General features: G+C 42.2%; 1 pseudogene; it reads right to left on the bottom strand.

Annotated features, from left to right (window-relative positions):
- Positions 1–8,949: 8,949 nt before the first annotated feature.
- LOC115507593 lies at positions 8,950–9,465 on the bottom strand (annotated as a pseudogene).
- Positions 9,466–19,126: the final 9,661 nt, after the last annotated feature.

Here is a 19,126-nt window from a genome sequence, read left to right as displayed (position 1 = left end):
TCCCTAGTGTCACACAAAGTAACAAAACTGTTTCAAGAAGAAATGAAAAAAATCTAAACAGATGTATAACAAGTAAGGTGACTGAATCAGTAATCAAAAAACTTCCATCAAAGAAAATTTGAAGACAAGATGGCATCATTGATGAGGGCTACCAAACATTTAAAGAATTAATACCGGGGCGCCTGGGTGGCGCAGTCGGTTAAGCGTCCGACTTCAGCCAGGTCACGATCTCGCGGTCCGTGAGTTCGAGCCCCGCGTCGGGCTCTGGGCTGATGGCTCGGAGCCTGGAGCCTGTTTCCGATTCTGTGTCTCCCTCTCTCTCTGCCCCTCCCCTGTTCATGCTCTGTCTCTCTCTGTCCCAAAAATAAATAAAAAAACGTTGAAAAAAAAATTAAAGAATTAATACTAATCCTTCTCCAACTATTCCAAAGACAAAAGAGGAAGTAACACTCTGATACCCAACCCACGCAAAGAAACTCCAAGAAAAAAAAAATTACAACCTATTACCCTTTAGGGATATAGATTTAAAATTCTCAACAAAATCAGGGTGCCTGGGTAGCTAAATTGGTGAAGCATCTGACTCTCAATTTGGGCTCAGGTCATGATCTCATGGATCATGAGTTCAAGCCCCACATCAGGCTCCATGCTGACAGTGCAGAGCTTGCTTGGGGTCCTCTCTCTCTCTCCCTCTCTTTCTCTCTCTCTCTCTCTCTCTCTCTCTCAAAATAAATACATAAAATTTTAAAATCTTAAAAAAGTTCTCAACAGGGGCGCCTGGGTGGCTCAGTCGGTTAAGCGGCCGACTTCGGCTCAGGTCACGATCTCACGGTCCGTGAGTTCAAGCCCCGCGTCGGGCTCTGTGCTGACAGCTCAGAGCCTGGAGCCTGCTTCAGATTCTGTGTCTCCCTCTCTCTGACCCTCCCCCGTTCATGCTCTGTCTCTCTCTGTCTCAAAAATAAATAAACATTAAAAAAAATTAAAAAAAAAAAGTTCTCAACAAAATACTTGCAAACCAAATCCAGCAACATATTAAAAGGGTTGCACACCATAACTAAATGGGATTTATCTCGGGGATGTAAGGATGATTCAAGATACGAAAATCAATCCATGTAATATAACACCTTAATAGAATAAAGGAAAAACCACATAATAATCTCAACGGCTTCAGAAAAGCGAAAAGCATTTGACATTACCTAACACCCTTTTATGATAAAAAAAAAATCAGTAAACCAGGAATAGAAAAAAATTTCCTTAACATAATAAAAAACATCAAACTAAATGGTGAAACTTTCCATCTAAGATCAGGGACCAGACAAGGATGTCTGTTTTTGTCACTGAAATTCAACATTGTCCTGGCAATTCTAGCCCAAGCAATTAGGCAAGAAAAAGAAATAAAGGCATCTAAATTGGAAAGGAAAGAGTATAATTATCTCTAATCACAGATGACATCTTCCTATAATAGAGAAAATCCTAAAGAATCCCCATACAAAAAAAGCTATTAGAGCTAATACACAAAATCAGCAAAGTTGCAGAACATATTATCAACATGCAAAAATCAGTTGTAGTTTTTATACTAGCAATGAAAAATCCAAAAAAGAAGTTAAAGGATTCCATTTACAGTAGCATCAAAAGAATGAAATACTTAGGAATCAATTTAATCAAAAAGGTGAAATCTTGTACATTGAAAACAACAAAACATTGAAAGAAATTAAAGACCTAAAAGGAAAACTATCTCATGTCCATGGCTTGAAAGACTTAATATTGCTAAGAGCCAGTAGTCAAATTTATAGATATAACACAATCCCTATCAAAATCCCAATGGCCTTTCTAATTTTGCAGAAATAAGAAAGCTGATCCTAAAATTCTTATGGAATTCTTACAGAATTCAAGGGACCATGAGTAGCCAAGTCTTGAAAAAGAGAAACAAAATAGGAGGATTAACATTTCCTGATAACAAAACCTGCCATAGTAATAAAAACAATGTGGATAGGGGAACCTGGGTGGCTCAGTCAGTTAAGCATCTGACTTTGGCTCAGGTCATGGTCTCACGGTTCGTGAGTTCGAGCCCCGCGTTGGGCTCTGTGCTGACAGCTCAGAGCCTGGAGCCTGCTTCCGATCCCGTGTCTCCCTCTCTCTGCCCCTCTCCCACTCGTGCTTTCTCTCTCATAAATAAATAAACTTAAAAAAAATTAAGAAAACAATGTGGCTAAGGATAGACATACAGATCAACGGAATAAAATTGAGACTCCAATATATGGATATCAATGGCCAATTGATTTTTGACAAGTGCGTCAAGACCACTCAATGGGGGAAAGAATAGGCTTTTCAACAACAGTGCTCGGACAACTGGATATTCACATGCAAAAGAATGAAACTGTACGTCTACCTCACACAATATACAAAACTAACTCAAAACGGATAACAACCCTAAATATTAGAGCTAAAATCATAAAACTCTTAGAAGTAAACATAGAGGTAAATCCTCACGACAATTTGGCAATGGCTTCTTAGGTATGACACCAAAGCACAGTAACAAAATAAAAAAAATAAATTGGACTTCACCAAAATTTAAAACTTTCATGCATCAAAGGGCACAATTAAGAAAGTGAAAAGACAACCCACAGAATGGGAGAAAATATTTCAAATCATATGCCTAATAAAGTTCTCCTATCCATAATATATATAAATATGTATATATTTATATGTTTTATTATTAAATAATAAATTCTTAGTATAATAAATTATTGTAATAAATAATAAACCATAATTATAAATTATTAAATATATATTTATTATTTTATTATCAATATATAGTAATAAATATATAAAAAACTCTTACAACTTTACAAAAAAGAAAAGTCAATTAAAAATGGGCAAAGGACTTGAACAGGTATATCTCAAAGAAGATATATGAATTGCCAATAAGCAATTGAATAGATGTCAACATGATTAGTCATTAGGGACGTGCAAATAAATACCACCGTGAGATACCACTTAGCACCCACTAGGACGGCTAATAGTTTTTTTAAACATAAAATATAAAGTGTTGGTGAGGATGTGGAGAAACTCAGACTCCTAGGTTGTTGGTGGAATGTAAAATATTATAGCTGCGGTGAAAAATAGTCTGGTGGTTCCTCAATAGGTTAAACATAAAATTACCATACGACCCAGCAATTCTACTCTTGAGTATTGTTATGAACTGAATGTTTGTGTCCCACCTCCCCCCATCAATGAATATGTTGAAGTCCTCCCCCACCACTGTGTCACTGTATTTGGAGATGAGACCTCTAAGAAAGTAATTAACATTCAATGAGGTCACAAGGGTGGGTCTGACAGAATTAGTGTCCTTATAGGAAGAGATACCCAGAGAGCTCACCCTCTCTCTCTTTCCATATGCATGCACTGAGGAAAGGCCATGTGATGATATAGCAAGAAGGTGGCCATCGACAAGCCAGGAAGAGAGCTCTCACCAGAAACTGACTATGTTGGCACCTTGACCTCCGACTCCCAGCCTTCAGGACTGCTGGAAAGTTCATTTCTCTTGTTTAAGCCATCTCACCTGTGGTATTTTGTTATGGCAGCTTGAGCAGGCTAAGACAATTATATACACCCCAAAGAATTGAAAACAGGTGTCCAAAAAAAAAAAAAACCCTTCTATGTGAATGTTCGTAGCACTATTCACAACATTCTAAAGGAAGAAACAACCCAAATGCCCATTATCTATGTCCATCATCTAATGAATGAAAAAACAAAATGTGGTCTATCCCTACAGTGGTATATTACTCAACTGTAGAAAGGAATGGAGTACTGATCAATTATATGACATAGATGAACTTTGAAAACATCACACTAGGTGAAAAGAGCTAGGAAAAAAATGCCACATGTTATATGATCCCATTTACATGAAATATTCAGAATAGGGAAATCCATAGAGAGAGAAAGCAGATTAGTGGTTGCCAGGAACTGGGGGAGAGGTGGAACGGAGTGTGACTGATTAGTGTGTATAGTTTCCTTCTGGGGTGACGAAATGGTTCTCGAAGTAGATAGTGATGTTTGCACATTGTGAACATACTAAAGGTTACTTACTTGTATTTTTTTTTAACGTTTATTTATTTTTGAGACAGAGAGAGACAGAGCATGAACAGGGGAGGGGCAGAGAGAGAGGGAGACGCAGAATCCGAAACAGGCTCCGGGCTCTGAGCTGTCAGCACAGAGCCCGACGCAGGGCTCGAACTCATGGACCATGAGATCATGACCTGAGCCGAAGTCGGACGCTCAACTGACTGAGCCATCCAGGCGCCCCGCTTGTACTTTTTTTTAATTTTTATTTTAGAGAGAGAGAATATGAGTGGGAGAAAGGGGCAGAGGGAGCGGGAGAGAGAAGCCCAAGCAGGCTCTATGCTCAGCGTACAGCCTGACTCTCGGCTCGAACTCAACGAACCGTGAGATCCTGACCTGAGCCAAAATCAAGAGCTCAACCAACTGAGCCACCCAGGGGCCTCTTTGTACACTTTTTTAAATGGTTAAAATGTCACATGTCATGTGTATTTTGCCACAAGAAAAATATTTCTAAAAAATAAAGGAATGAATAAATATATCCCATGCTAACAGTAATTTAAAGAAAGCTGGGGTAGCTATGTAAATTTCATACACAGTGGACTTCAGAACAAGGAGAAGAAATAAGAATCTTTAATGTGTGTGCACCAAACAACATAGCATCAAACACCTGAGGCAAAGAGTGGTAGAACGGTGAGGAGTAGAGAAATACACTATTGTAGTTGAAGATCATAACACTCCTCTATGGATACTTGACGAGTCTGGTCATCATAAAATCAGTAAGGATATGGTAGAAATGAATGGTGTCATCAATCAACTGACTCTAATTGACATTTATCCAACAACAGCAGGATACACATTCTTCTCAAGTTCACATGGAGAATTCACCGAGATAGGCTACATACAGGGCTACTGACCCGCTTTAACATATTTATATTTGAAAGGATAGGAATCATGCAAAGTACGTTCTTTGATTATAGTGGAATTAAACTAGAAACCAATAACAGAGAAGGCTGGAAAATCCAAAAACATTTGAATATTAAACTACACATTTCTAAATAACACATGAGCCAGAGAAGAAATCTCCAGAGAAATGTCACTTTAAGAAACTAGAAAAAAAGAGGGGCGCCCAGGTGGCTCAGTCGGTTAAGCATCTGACTTCGGCTCAGGTCATGATCTCACGGTCTGTGAGTTCGAGCCCCACGTCGGGCTCTGTGCTGACAACTCAGAGCCTGGAGCCTGCTTCGGATTCTGTGTCTCCCTCTCTTTGCCCCTCCCCGACTCGTGCTCTATCTCTCCTCAAAAATAAATAAATGTTTAACAAAAAAGAAAAAAGAAAAAAAAGAAACTAGAAAAAAGGGGCTTCTGGGTGGCTCAGAAGCGTTCGACTCTTGATTTTGGCTCATGTCAGGACCGGACGGTTTGTGAGATCCAGCCCCATGTCAGACTCCGCACTGATGGCACGGAGGCCGCTTGGGATTCTCTGTCTCCCTCTCTCTCTGTCCTTCCCCCGCTTGCTCTCTCTCTCTCTCTCTCTGTCTCAAAAATAAATAAATAAACATTTAAAAAAAAGAAACTAGAAAAAAAGGAGCACATGAAACCCAAAGCAAGCGGAAGGAAATAATAAACATTAATAGAGGAATAAATAAAATAGAGATCAGAAAAACATCATTGAAAATCAACAAAACCAAGAGTCACCTTATTGAAATGATCAATAAATTGGCAAAACTTTAGATAGAAAAGAAGAAAGAAAACTCAAATTAGGGGTGCCTGACTGGCTCAGTTGGGAAGGCATGCGACTCTTGATCTCGGGGTCCTGAGTTTGAGCCCTATGTGGGGTGTAGCAATCACTTAAATCAGTTAAAAAAGCAAAAAAAAATTAAAAAACAACTCAAATTATTAAATCAGGAATGAAAGAGATAACTTTACTACTGATCTTACAGAAAGAGATATTTTTAAAGGAATACTATGAACAATTATATGCCAACAATTTACGGAACTGCTATGAAATGGATAAATTCTTAGACACAAACTTCTGAAACTTTCTTGAGAAGAAATAGAAAATGTAAATGGACCTATAAAGAGCCAGGAGGTTGAATTAGTAATAGGAATATAAAAACCTTCTTATGGGGCAACTGGGTGGCTCAGTCGTTTAAGCGTCCGACTTCGGTTCAGGTCATGATCTCACCATTCGTGGGTTCGAGCCCCGCGTCGGGCTCTATGCTGACAGCTCAGAGCCTGGAGTCTGCTTCCGATTCCGTGTCTCCCTCTCTCTCTGCCACTATCCTGTTCGTGCTCTGTCTCTCTCAAAAATAAATAAACATTAAAAAAAAAAAACCTAAAAAAAACAACAAAAAAAAAACTTCTCACAAGGAAAACCTCAGGACCAAATGACTTCTCTGGCGAATTCTACCACTTATACAATGAACAGCTCACAAACTCTTCCAAAAAAAAAAAATAGAAAAGTAGGGTGTACTTCCCAGCTTATTAAAATTTTTTTTTTCAACGTTTATTTATTTTCGGGACAGAGAGAGACAGAGCATGAACGGGGGAGGGGCAGAGAGAGAGGGAGACACAGAATCGGAAACAGGCTCCAGGCTCTGAGCCATCAGCCCAGAGCCCGACGCGGGGCTCGAACTCACGGACCGCGAGCTCGTGACCTGGCTGAAGTCGGACGCTTAACCGACTGCGCCACCCAGGCGCCCCTTTCCCAGCTTATTTTATGGGGTTCGTATTATGCACTGATACCAAAAGCAAAGGCATCATAACAAAACTAAAAACCAATATCCTTTATAAACACAGACACACACGAAAACATGGAACAGAATACTAGCAAACCAAGCAATATGTAAAGAGGATTACATGTCATGACCAAGTGGAATTTAGCCCAGAAATGTAAGGTTGTGATTTAACATCCAATAATCAACCAATGGAATACACCGTATTAACAGAATAAAGGCCAACAGCCACCTGATCATCTCCATTGAAATAGATAAAAATTGACAACAGCTAACACCCTTCCACTCGACACACTAGGAACGGAAGGCATCTTCCCCAACCTGATAAAAGGTATCTATGAAAAAACCCATAACTAACATCAGATCAATGGTGAAAGACTGAACGTTTTCTCCCTAAATGGGAACAAGACAAGGATGTTCACTCTTGCCACTTCCATGTCACATTGTATTGGATGTTGTAGCCAGGGCAATTAGGCAAGAAAAAGAAATAAATGGCAAACTGGGAAGGAGGAAGTACACTTAACACAGGTGCTTTTTATAGCATGTATATTACACCTCAAGGAAACTGTTTAGCAAGTTGCTGCTACTGCAGTGATAACACTTGGAGCTTTGAGTCAAGGTTGTTGCAGTCAGGGGTGCCTGGGTGGCTCAGTCGGTGGCTCAGGTCATGATCTCGCGGTCTGTGAGTTCAAACCCCGTGTTGGGCTCTGTGCTGACAGCTCGGAGCCTGGAGCCTGCTTCGGATTCTGTGTCTCCCTCTCTCTCTCTCTGCCCCTCCTCAGCTCAGTCTCTCTCTCTCTCTCTCTCTCAAAAATAAATAAATAAACATTAAAAAAAATTAAAAAAAAAGTAGATACAGTCCAGGAAGCACAAGTAATCGTGTGGGTTGACTTCAGACTATTTCTTCACCAGACAGCAGTGAACGAATATTACCTCCAAATGTCAGCCTCCAAAAGTTTTCACATTGGGAAAGGGAGTAAAAATCTGTCAACAAAGAACTTCTGAGCCTGAATCCATCAGGCCCAGAGGGCTCCTGTCTGCATTCAGATGGTTGGGGTCCAGACTTCATTGTGTCAAATCGGGAACATGGCCACTTCCTTCCGGCAGAATCACTTGTCTCAGGTTCCTCTCCTCACCCGCACTATTGCCGGCTTCACTTTAAAAAAAAAAAATGGTGTTCAAATACACATAACATAAAATTTACCATTTTAACCATTTTTAAGTATGTTGTTCAGTGGCATTCCCGTTGTTAGGCAGCCATCACCACCGTCCATTTCTGGAAATTTTCATCTTCCTAAACTGAAACTCTGTACCTGTTTTTTGGTAAAAATTTTAAGTTTATTTATTGAGAGAGAGAGAGAGAGAGACAGAGAGAGAGCAGGGGAGGGGCCAGAGAGCACAGAGCTGTCAGCACAGAGCCCGATGCCGGGCTCGAACCCACGTGTGTTTGAGGTCATTGAGCTGCCGGAGTTTTTATACATTCTAGATATTATTTTGTATCACGTATATGATCCGCAAAGGTTTCCTTCCATTCTGTGGGTTGCCCTTTTACTCTGTTAATAGTGTCCCTTGGTGCACAAAAACCTTTTAAAAATTTGATGTAGTCTAATTAATTTTTCTTTTGTTGCCTATGCTTTTTATGTTGTATCCCCAAATCAATGTCATGAAGCTTTCCTCCTATGTTTTCTTCATCCTTTTGCATATGGATATCCAATTTTCCCAGCACCATTTGTTGGGAATACTTTCCTTTCCCCTTGGCTTGTCTTGGCACCCTTGTCGATAATCAACTGACCATAAATGTGAAAGTTTATTTCTGGATTCGTTATTATATTCCATTGGTCTGCACGTCAGCTGGTTAACTATGTTTCGGCTCAACCTCCTAACATAAAAAATTCGCCAATGTACAAAAATGTGGAAGTGCGACAATGACAACATATGAAATCCCGTGATCGAGAGTCCCCTCGAGTGCCCACCATGCCGCCCATGCACCCACCCACGCACACCCTGGTGTGGAAACAGAAACTAATGCAAACCATTGCTAGCAAGAAGTGCCAACCTGTGTATTCGCCACTCCACCAATCGGAGGCCAATACCCTACTCCAAACATTCAGTAATGAAAAGTACCGCACCTTCCAGGAACAGCAAGGCAGACTTCTTACTCACGATGGACCAGCACAGACAAACCCAGCAAAAAGAGTACTGCATACTTAAACCGAGGCTAGTTACTCATGAGGATCGTTACAATCCCAATACAAGGGACAAATCCCCTTGCTCCCCCGACGACATCCTTTTCTCCAGCTAGTGTTGTCCTTGTTAAATAGAGGCCTCGGTCATTGACCGCATTATCATCTCCTTTGGTCAAAAACTTGACGGGTCTATTTTGCTTTTCATGAATCTTCAAGACTTGGTGAACTATACGAATCTCTCTTCCTTCTATCCTTGAAAACGATAATTTCTCCCTCTCCGGTGGGATCTTCAACTCGATTTGTTAAAAAGAGAGTATCTCCTCTGTGAAATGCAGGTTCCACGCTGTTAACCCCTTCCAGATGACCGTCAACCCCTTCCAGATCATTAGCGCCGAGGAGACAATCATTCCAAAATTTAGGACTTGATAATATAGCAGCTGCTTATGCATTTACCGCACACGGTCCACAAAATCTAGAGACGGCATGGTGGGGCCGGCGAGGGCGACACGGGCAGCGGAGAGGGCCTCAGCTGGTTAACTTTTTAAAGTGCCTCGCTCAGCCTGACCTGCCCTCTCTCTTAATCCTTCAGTTGTGGCCAATGTCTGAAGACCAAAATCCAAGTTAGGCCATCTTTCCACCCTGTCTCCCCCCCCATTTCCCTGGATACCAATTCTGTGTTTCCTACCCTGCCCTTCATTCCTTTTCCATCTCTGGACTTTATTTCCTTTGCCTGCAGCGGCCTTCCCTCCTCTTACCCTCATTTCCGTCTCTGCCTGCTCAAAACTGCCACTTCCTCTGTGAAGCCTTCTCCAATTTCAGTTGGAAATTCTCTCTTGTTCCTCGCGAGTCCCTGAAGTGCGTTTATTAGCCTCCCGCTCATGTTGCGTTGTTAAGCTTAGACAGGGTCCGGCCCCTCTGCGATACTGGTAACCTCTCTCTATGCCAAGAGCATTGTCTTCTGCCCAGTAGCCCGTTGTCTGTTTTATACTTGTCACGGTACCCGGCACAGTAGTGTAGGTTAGATGTATGCTCACTCCATAAGTCTTAATTCATCACCCCTGAGTGACCCACCAAGAAAATATAACAAAATCCCCCTTCTCCCACTGCAGTTGTGAGTGTCAAACCCACAATGACTCTGGCTGGATTCAAGGTAGCAGCCAGGAAACTCTCAACAACTCTACAGAAAATCCTCATCGCCAAAGGTGCGTGAATCTTTGCTTATGCTGTGAGTTAACATTTATTCAGGCCCTGAGACATGCATTCCTATCCTTGCTTTTTTTTTTTTTTTTTTTTTTTTTTTTTTTTTTTGGTGTTCTCACGCCAGAGAGAAACGTCAAGGAGAGTCGGTGACCCGGTCGGGGTGACTTAGCTTCTGTTGGGCTGGAACTAAAGCCAGGAGTTCGTGACACCAGCGCCTCCCAGGTCTACCTGTCATTCTTGCAAATGAACTTCCTGAGTGGGATTTTTTGGTTTTGTTTTGCTTTGCTTTTGCGGAGGAGAACCCCGTGCACCAGTTGCCAGTCCCAGGGGAGGATTCCAAACACTTCTGCCCACTGCATCTTGGGATTGGAGTCGCCAAGGGAAATACAATTTAGTCGAACACTGGATGGAACAGCGTGTTACTTACATAGATAAAAGACAGCAGAGTTAGCTTCACTCATGGGCGTTGGTCCCCCACGGCCGGCGGGTCTCTCCCCAGAACTGACACGGGGCAATTTGCCTGTGAATGATGGGGTACCTTGGTGGCTTAGTTGCTTAAGTGTCTGTCTCTTGATTTCCGCTCAGGTCACGATCTCACAGTTTGTGAGATTGAGCCCCACGTCGGGCTCTGTGCTGGCAGTATGGAGTCTGCTCGGAATTCTCTCTCTCCCTCTCTCTCTGCCCCTCCCCCCACTACGTGCACGTGCATACTCTCCGTCTCTCAAAATAAACACGTAAACAAATGAAAACCAAAAAAAAAAAAAAAAAAAACCCAAAAGACTGAATGATGATACTGCCTGTCCCAACAGTTTTGTTTTTGGCAGGGGACTGGGAAGGCAGAAGAGAGGTTGACTCTGGAGAGAAACCAAGACTGGAGAATGTCAGTGAGCATCATAGACAAATGGGGAAGCTGGCAAAGGCCGTCGACACCGCATTCAAGAGGATCTCAGTCACTTTGAAATAATGACAATAATAGCTAACACTTACATGATGCTTACTCTGTATCTATATACAAATAGGCACTGATTTATTTAGATAAATACGTAAATGCTGATAGGGCGCCTGGGTGGCTCAGTCAGTTGAGCGTCCGACTTCGGCTGAGGTCATGATCTCATGGCTCGTGAGTTCGAGCCCCACGTGGGCTCTGTGCTGACAGCTCAGAGCCTGGAGCCTGCCTCGAATTCTGTGTCTTCCTCTTTTCCTCCCTCTCCCCCACTCATTCTCTGTCTCTGTCTCTGTCTCTCTCTCTCAACAATAAATAAACATTAAAAAAAATGAGAAGAAAAAGAAGCAGGTATACTTCTTATTCTTCTACATGGCAACTCCATAAGATGGGAAAGCTGAGGCACAGATACTTTCATTAACTTGCCTAAGACCACACAGCTCGTAAGTGGCAGAGCCAGGCTTCAGACTCAGGCACTTGGGCTCCAGAGCACGTGCTTTTAAGCACCGGGCCACGGTGTCTTTCAGGAAGACAAGGAAACTCACTGTAGTCTGACCAAGACAGGACCAGGTCACCAAGATGGTCTGAGTAATACAGAGACTGACGCCAAGGAGAAGAAAAGGAATGAAAACGTTGCCTGCATAGCACTGAGGTTGACAGTTGGACCAGACGTTGTCAGGGTCATGAGTAAGCATTGTTCATATGTTCCTTATAAATGCTTCATTTACTGATTATACACATACGTTAGGGAGAAAAGAGAGTGTACGTCAGATAGATTTTTTTTGTTTTATTTTATTTTTTTAATGTTTATTTTTATTTTGAGAGAGAGAGAGAGACAGAGCGTGAGCAGGGGAGGGGCAGAGAGAGAGGGAGACACAGAATCTGAAGCAGGCTCCAGGTTTTGAGCTGTCGGCACAGAGCCCAGTGCGGGACTTGAACTCACGAACTGTGAGATTGCGACCCGAGCTGAAGCCGGACGCTCAATCGACTGAGCCACCCAGGCACCCCCATGGTTTCTACTTTTTCTGTATTGGTTCTGAGAAAATTCATTTTGAGTGAAGCACTAAATTAGCCTTCCCTTATCAAGAAGCTAATTATCATGTAAATCTAGAGATAGGTACGTTGTATTTGGTCTAACAGTTTTGGAACTGGGCAAGGGACATGTAGGATGTTGGGACCTCCCAGAAAGAAATGTAAGATGTGAGCACTGTAACCCAGGCAATTGAATTGATTATAAATAAAGAAAAGTATAAGGGTGTCCGGCTGGCCCAGTCAGTAGAGCATGAGACTTTTGATCTCAGGGTTGTTAAGTTCGAGCCCCACATGGGGTGTGGAGATGACTTAAAAATAACATCTTTTTTTTTTAATTTTTTTTTTAACGTTTATTTATTTTTGAGACAGAGAGAGACAGAGCGTGAATAGGGGAGGGGCAGAGAGAGAGGGAGACACCGAATCCGAAACAGGCTCCAGGCTCTGAGCTATCAGCACAGAGCCCGACACGGGGCTCAAACTCATGGACTGCGAGATCATGACCTGAGCCGAAGTCAGACGCTTAACCGACTGAGCCACCCAGGCTCCCCAAAAATAACATCTTTTAAAAAAAGAAAGAAAGAAAGAATAAAAAGTACAGACCAGTATCCCTCATGAACAAGGGATGCAGAAATCCACAACAATATATTAACAAACCAAATCTGGTGATATAAAAAAAATATATTTTATTCCAGGAATGCAAGGAAGGTTTGACATATGAAAAAAAAAAACCTATCGATGTAATGGACCATATTAACGTTCTAGTAAAAGTCTTGATAAGATCAACTGATGCAAAATAAATCTGAAAAATTCAATATCCACGTGTGATAAAAATCCTTAGCCAACTAGGAATTCATCCTTTTGACCGGGCTTGACTGGCATCAGATGGAGAAGACATTTGACCATGATATGATAGGAAGTGATGCGAGCAAAACACAGCAAAACAAAACAAAACAAAACTTGCCTTAGAAGAACTTTTCTCCTGGGGTGCCTGATGGCTCAGTTGGTTGGGCGTCCAACTCTTAATTTCAGTTCAGGTCATGATCTCACGGTTCATGGGATCACGCCATGTTGGGTTCTGTGCTGACATCGTGGAGCCCACTTGGGATTCTCTGTCTCCTTCTCTCTCTGCCCCTTCCTTGCTCGTGCATGCTCTCTCTCTCTCCCTCTAATAATAATAATAATAATAGATAAACTTAAAAGAAGAATAAGAGGGTCTCCTGGGTGGTTCAATTGGTTAATCGTCCGACTTCGGCTCAGGTCACGGCCTCACAGTTCGTGGGATCCAGCCCCGCGTCAGGCTCGCTGCTTTCAGTGTGGATCCCACTTCAGATCCTCTGTCTTCCTCTCTCTGCCCCTCCCCCACGTTCTCTCTCTCTCTCTTTCTCAATAATAATAAAATATAAAAATATTTTAAAAATTAAAAATAAAAGTGTTAAAAAAGAAGACATTTTCTCCTCCAGGGTCTTCTCCCAGGCTTTTCTTCCTCGTGAGGCTTTTGTCTGTCTGTCCGGACTCATGACAGAGCCCCTGTACTCCAGTGGAGGATATGAAGGCACACCATTTTCACTCATAGGCAGTTACTGTAAGGGAAAGTTCTCATCGATCACTGAAAATCTAAAGAACCCATCACTAGTTCTTTAGTCTTTAATTCTTCTTGCCTTCCTTTCCTGTCATTCCCTGGGCCCTCACTCCAACTCCCATGCCAATACTTCCTGCAGTGGCGTGCCTCTCAGATGTCTCCCCCTTTAGAACTAAGGTCCTCATTCTTTCAGCTGCTTAGAGATTTGGTAGCCAGTAATTCTCATCTGAGTCTCTGTCCAGGCATTGTCTTTGGATGAAAAAAGTTACTTAACCAAAGTTATGCCCCATCTCCAAGGGCAATCCCCATCCAACAACTGGTAGACATGGGATTCAAGGCCCAAAGGTGACCTTTGCCTCCACTAGGGATAACAATTCAGCAATGAACATAGGGTTCCACCTCTTGACAACTCTACTCGGAAAATTTTATCTCCTCGTATCTGAGCTGGATATCTCTGTGTGCTTCTACAGACCCACTCATCACCCTTCTCTACCTTGCCTGTGTGTCTTAGGAGGCTGGCTTCCACATCGACCAGGCTCCCTTGCCTTCTGGTTTCCGGTTGGATTCAGCCAAAGGGGGAACCATTCAGAGAGGTTACATGAAAGGCAGGAGAGCCGTTGGGAAAATGGGAACCCAAAAGCAAGTACTGACACAGTAGGAACGTGGGCGGATGGTCAGAAAGTCCATCTGAGAGAAATATTTTAGGGATGATGAGTTCTGCTACTTTCGTCTTATATTTCATTAAAAAGCTCTGTGTACAGTTCTGAGCCTGAATTAGACCTTGTCATCCCTCTCTGCTAAGGTCATGAGAAGATTTCTGCAGTGGGAAGACAAAGCACTGGTTTGACTGTATTTAAAAGCAGAGTAGGGGGACCTGGGTGGCTCAGTCAGTTAAGCATTTGACTTCAGCTCAGGTCATGATCTCACGGATCATGGGTTCGAGCCCCGCGTCGGGCTCCGTGCGGACAGCTCGGAGCCTGGAGCCTGCCTCGGATTCTGGGTCTCCCTCTCTCTCTGCCTCTCCCCTAGCCACACTCTGTCTCTCTCTCAAAAATAAATAAACATTAAAAAATAAATAAAGAAAAGCAGATTCGTTTTAAGGGTTACATATTTTTAAGATACTTCTGAAATGCACAAATTTAAGACAAGGTATGAAACCTCCCATTTATCTATTCATTCAACAAATGTTTATGGAGCATCTATTATGTTCCCAACAGTATTCTAGGCAGTGAGGTACAATCTATACAAAAATCCCTGTCCTATCGGGAACTCATAAAGAAATGGTGGGGAATAACAACATACCCATGCTTGAAAAAGACAACCTTACTGGAAGATTTAAGGTGTTTTTGTCATTGTTAAATTAAATCTTATTCGCGTAACATAAACTTCGCTATTGCAAAGTGTTCAGTTCTGGAGCGCCTGGGTGGCTCAGTCACTTAAGCGACCAACTCTTGGTTTTGGCTCAGGTCACGATCTCACGGTTTTCGTGACTTCGGGCCCCGCCTCGGGCTCTGTGCTGACAGCGCAGAGTCTGCTTGGAGTTCTCTCTCTCCCTCTCTCTCTGCCCCTCCCTGTCTCGTGTTCACTCTCACCCCTAAAATAAACATTTAAAAAAAAAACCCGAAAGTGTTCAGCTCAGTGGCATTTAGTATATTCACGATATCATGCCAAAGACACACACACACACAGAACACTCGTGAAGATTCATTTAGATTCATGCTGTCACAAGCCAAAGAACTATCATAAGCTAGGAGAGAAGTCTGGAACAAATCCTTCCCTAGGACCTTTAGAGGGAGCATGGGCCCTGACGACGGCTTGATCTCAGATTTTTGGTCTCCAGAATTGTGAGACAATAAATTTCCAGTTGTGGTACTTTGTTGTGGTGACAAACATGGTTTGGCGATATTGGCCTCTGTCTCTGTTTATTTTTATTTTTGAGAGACAGAGAGAGATCACAAGTGGGGGAGAGACAGAGAGGGAGGGGGACAGACGATTCCAAGCATGCTTTGCGCTGACAGCAGTAGGCCCAATGTGGGGCTTGAACTCATGAGACCATGACATAAGCCGAAGTGGGGCAGTCAACCGGCTGAGCCACCCAGATGCCCCTCGGCTGGCTATTTCTTATAAATGGAATAGTATACTATGTGGGTTTTTTGTGTGTGGCTTTTTCCACTTACAATGTTTTCAAGGTTCATCCACACTGGATATCGTATCAGTGTCATTCCTTTTCATGGCTAAGTGATATTTTATTGCATGGATATACCACTTGTTTATCTATTCATCGCTTGCTTGACATTTGTTGTGTTTCCACTTTTGGTTTCTAGGAATAACACAGCTATGGACATTTGTGTACAAGTGTGTGTGTGTGCGCGTGCGTGTGTGTATGTGTGTGTGAATACGTTTTCAATTCTCTTGGGTGTACACCTAGGAGTGAAATTGCTGGGTCATATGGTAACTCTATGTTTAACTTTTTGAGGAACTGCTAAATTGTGTTCCAAAGTGGCTGTCCCTTTTTACATTCCTGCCAGCAAAGTAGAAGATTTCAGTTTCTTCTCAGTAATTAAAAAAATTTTTTTTAATGGTTATTCATTTTTTGAGACACTGGGAGACTGAGTGTGAGTGTGGGGTAGAGAGAGAGAGGGAGACACAGAATCCGAAGCAGGCTCCAAGCTCTGAGCTGTCCGCACACAGCCCGACGCGGGGCTCGAACTCACGGACCGCGAGATCGTGACCTGAGCCGAAGTTGGACACTTAATCCACTGAGCTACCCAGGTGCCCCTCTTCTCAGTAATTTTAATGCAATGATCCTATGTTACTGTGTGATTAAAAATATGATGAGTTTGTCTGGGTCTTCATAGATTTGTGAATTCGATTTCCATGCATTAAGTGCATCAGGCAAGGGGAAATGTAGAGTTAGAGCTTAGAAAAAAGTCAGAGTCAGATGTGGATATGAGATTCATCATGCTTCCTCCTCAGATATGAAATTCCTTTCTTCCACCTTGGAAGCTATAACCACATGGTGTATCGTTCAAAAGAAAAACAAAACTTCATATTCTTCACCATTTGCATATTCTCTTTTACATAACAGTTTGTGGGGACATTGTTTATTGGGGATATGAACTCTTCGCCATAAACGTTGCAAATATTTTCCCCAAGGTACAGTTGGTCTTTTGATTTTTTTTTTTTGTGGCACGTGTTCGCTTTTGGATTTGATAATGTTTATTCTAATTCTATTTGGCTATCAGAAATATCCACGTCTTAAAAAATGTTTTTTAAGTAATCTCTACACCCAATGTGGGGCTTGAACTTACAACCCCGAGATCAACGATCAGATAGCTAGCTGCTCTACTGACTGAGTCAGCCAGGTGCCCCTTCTTTTGGATTTTAAAGATATTTTAATGAGGTCTAGGATTTACTTTATGGCTTCGGGTTGTTTTTGTTTACCCAACATTTTTATCACGTATTATTTCCCATATATGCATGAAATACACTGGACCTCTTTTATGGACTTGTCAACCATTACAGCTTAGCATTAAGTAAATTTATAAAACTTTATATAAAGTCAAATTCCCTTTTCAGTTCATTTTTTCATACTGTTGTTAGCTAAGCTTTATACATTTAGTGTTTCATACACTTGATTCTGATTTTTTGTTTCAGTGATTTAAAAAAAATTTTTTAATGTTTATTTATTTTTGTAATGTTTATTTATTTTTGAGACAGAGAGAGACAGAGCATGAACGGGGAAGGAGCAGAGAGAGAGGGAGACACAGAATCTGAAGCAGGTCCAGGCCCTGAGCTGTCAGCACAGAGCCCGACGCAGGGCTCAAACTCATGGACCGTGAGATCATGACCTGAGCCGAAGTCGGATGCTTAACCGACTGAGCCACCCAGGTGCTCCAATGTTTATTTATTTTTGAGAGAGAGAGAGATAATCCGAAGCAAGCTCCAGGCTCCGAGCTGTCAGCACAGAGCCCGACTTGGGGCTCGAACTCATGGACCGTGAGATCATGACCTGAGCTGAAGTCAGATGCTTAACTAAGCCACCCAGGCGCCCCTCAGTGATCTCTTTAATTCCATCCTATGTCACATAGTTTACTTATTGTAGCTCATAATGGGGTATAATATCTTGTAAGTCTTCCTTTATTACAACTAACCTCAGAATATTCTTAGTGGTTTTCATATCTGTTATTTCCTGCCAGTTAAAGAATTGTATCAGCGCCTGGGTAGCTCAGTTGGCTAAGGGCCCAACTCTTGGTTTCGGCTCAGGTCATGACCACACGATCATGATCTCGCGGTCGTTGAGATGGAACCCCACATCGGGCTGTGTGCTGGGTGCAGAGCCTGAGATTCTCTCTCTCTCCCTTTCCCTCTGCCCCTCTCCCCGCTCCTCTAAAACTAAACTAAAAGAGAAAAGGATTGTACTATAGGCCCTCGATCCTATTTATGATATTGATTCAAATTGCCTGAAATTCATGGCCTAGGTTTATGGACAATGGGTCTTTTACAGTATTGAGTTTACATTCAGGAACACAGTTTATTTTCTTTTATATAGATGATGTGCAATCTTTTTAGGTGTATTTACAGTTGTATTCTTGCTTTAAACATTTTTTTAATGTTTTATTTTTGAGAGAGAGAGAGAGAGCGAGAGCATGAGCAGGGGAGGGTCAGAGGGAGAGGGAGACACAGAATGGGAAGCAGGCTCCGGGTTCTGAGCTGTCAGCACAGAGCCTGATGCGGGGCTCGAACTCATGAACTGTGCCATCATGACCCAAGCGTAAGTCGGATGCTTAACTGACTGAGCCACCCAGGTGTGCCCCCCTTTAAAAAAATTTTTTTTAATGTTTGTATTCTTGCTTTTTGATGGGCAACATTCTTCCTAGCATATGTAGTTTACTATCACTGACGGGCACATGACAGCTAGTCTAGATTCTACCAAGTCCCTAGTTGCTATCTACCCAGGATGTCCATGCATATGGACAATGATACAATTTTCACTGCAGAAAAAAAACAACTGACAATGCAAAGGTTGATTTGAGATGCAGAGGGGAAAAGGGAAGCATTTCAGGTAAAAGAGAGTTATCCATGCTAAAGAAAAACACTGAAAAAAGAAGAGGCAAATGTAACAAACCTGGGGAAGGTTTCCATTTGCAGTCAGTGGTTGTTAAACAAGAACATTTTCACGAAAGGAATTAGAGAACCACAATATTATACGTAGGATCAAAAATTCCCAAATACATTTAGTCACAACAAAGCAAGTTGCTTATGCAGAAGAAAAACCCCTGAAATAAAACGGACATGAAAAGAATTCTACTTGTCTGCTCAAGGACAGAGATTGTCTTGTGAAGAAAATCCTCCTGGGGCGCCTGGGTGGCTCGGTCAGTTAAGCGTGCAC

The sequence above is a fragment of the Lynx canadensis genome, chromosome X, assembly GCF_007474595.2.
Source record: "Lynx canadensis isolate LIC74 chromosome X, mLynCan4.pri.v2, whole genome shotgun sequence".
NCBI classification, from domain to species: Eukaryota; Metazoa; Chordata; class Mammalia; order Carnivora; family Felidae; genus Lynx; species Lynx canadensis.
Note: the sequence above shows the minus strand (reverse complement) of the source record. Positions and strands in the feature narration are given on the sequence as shown.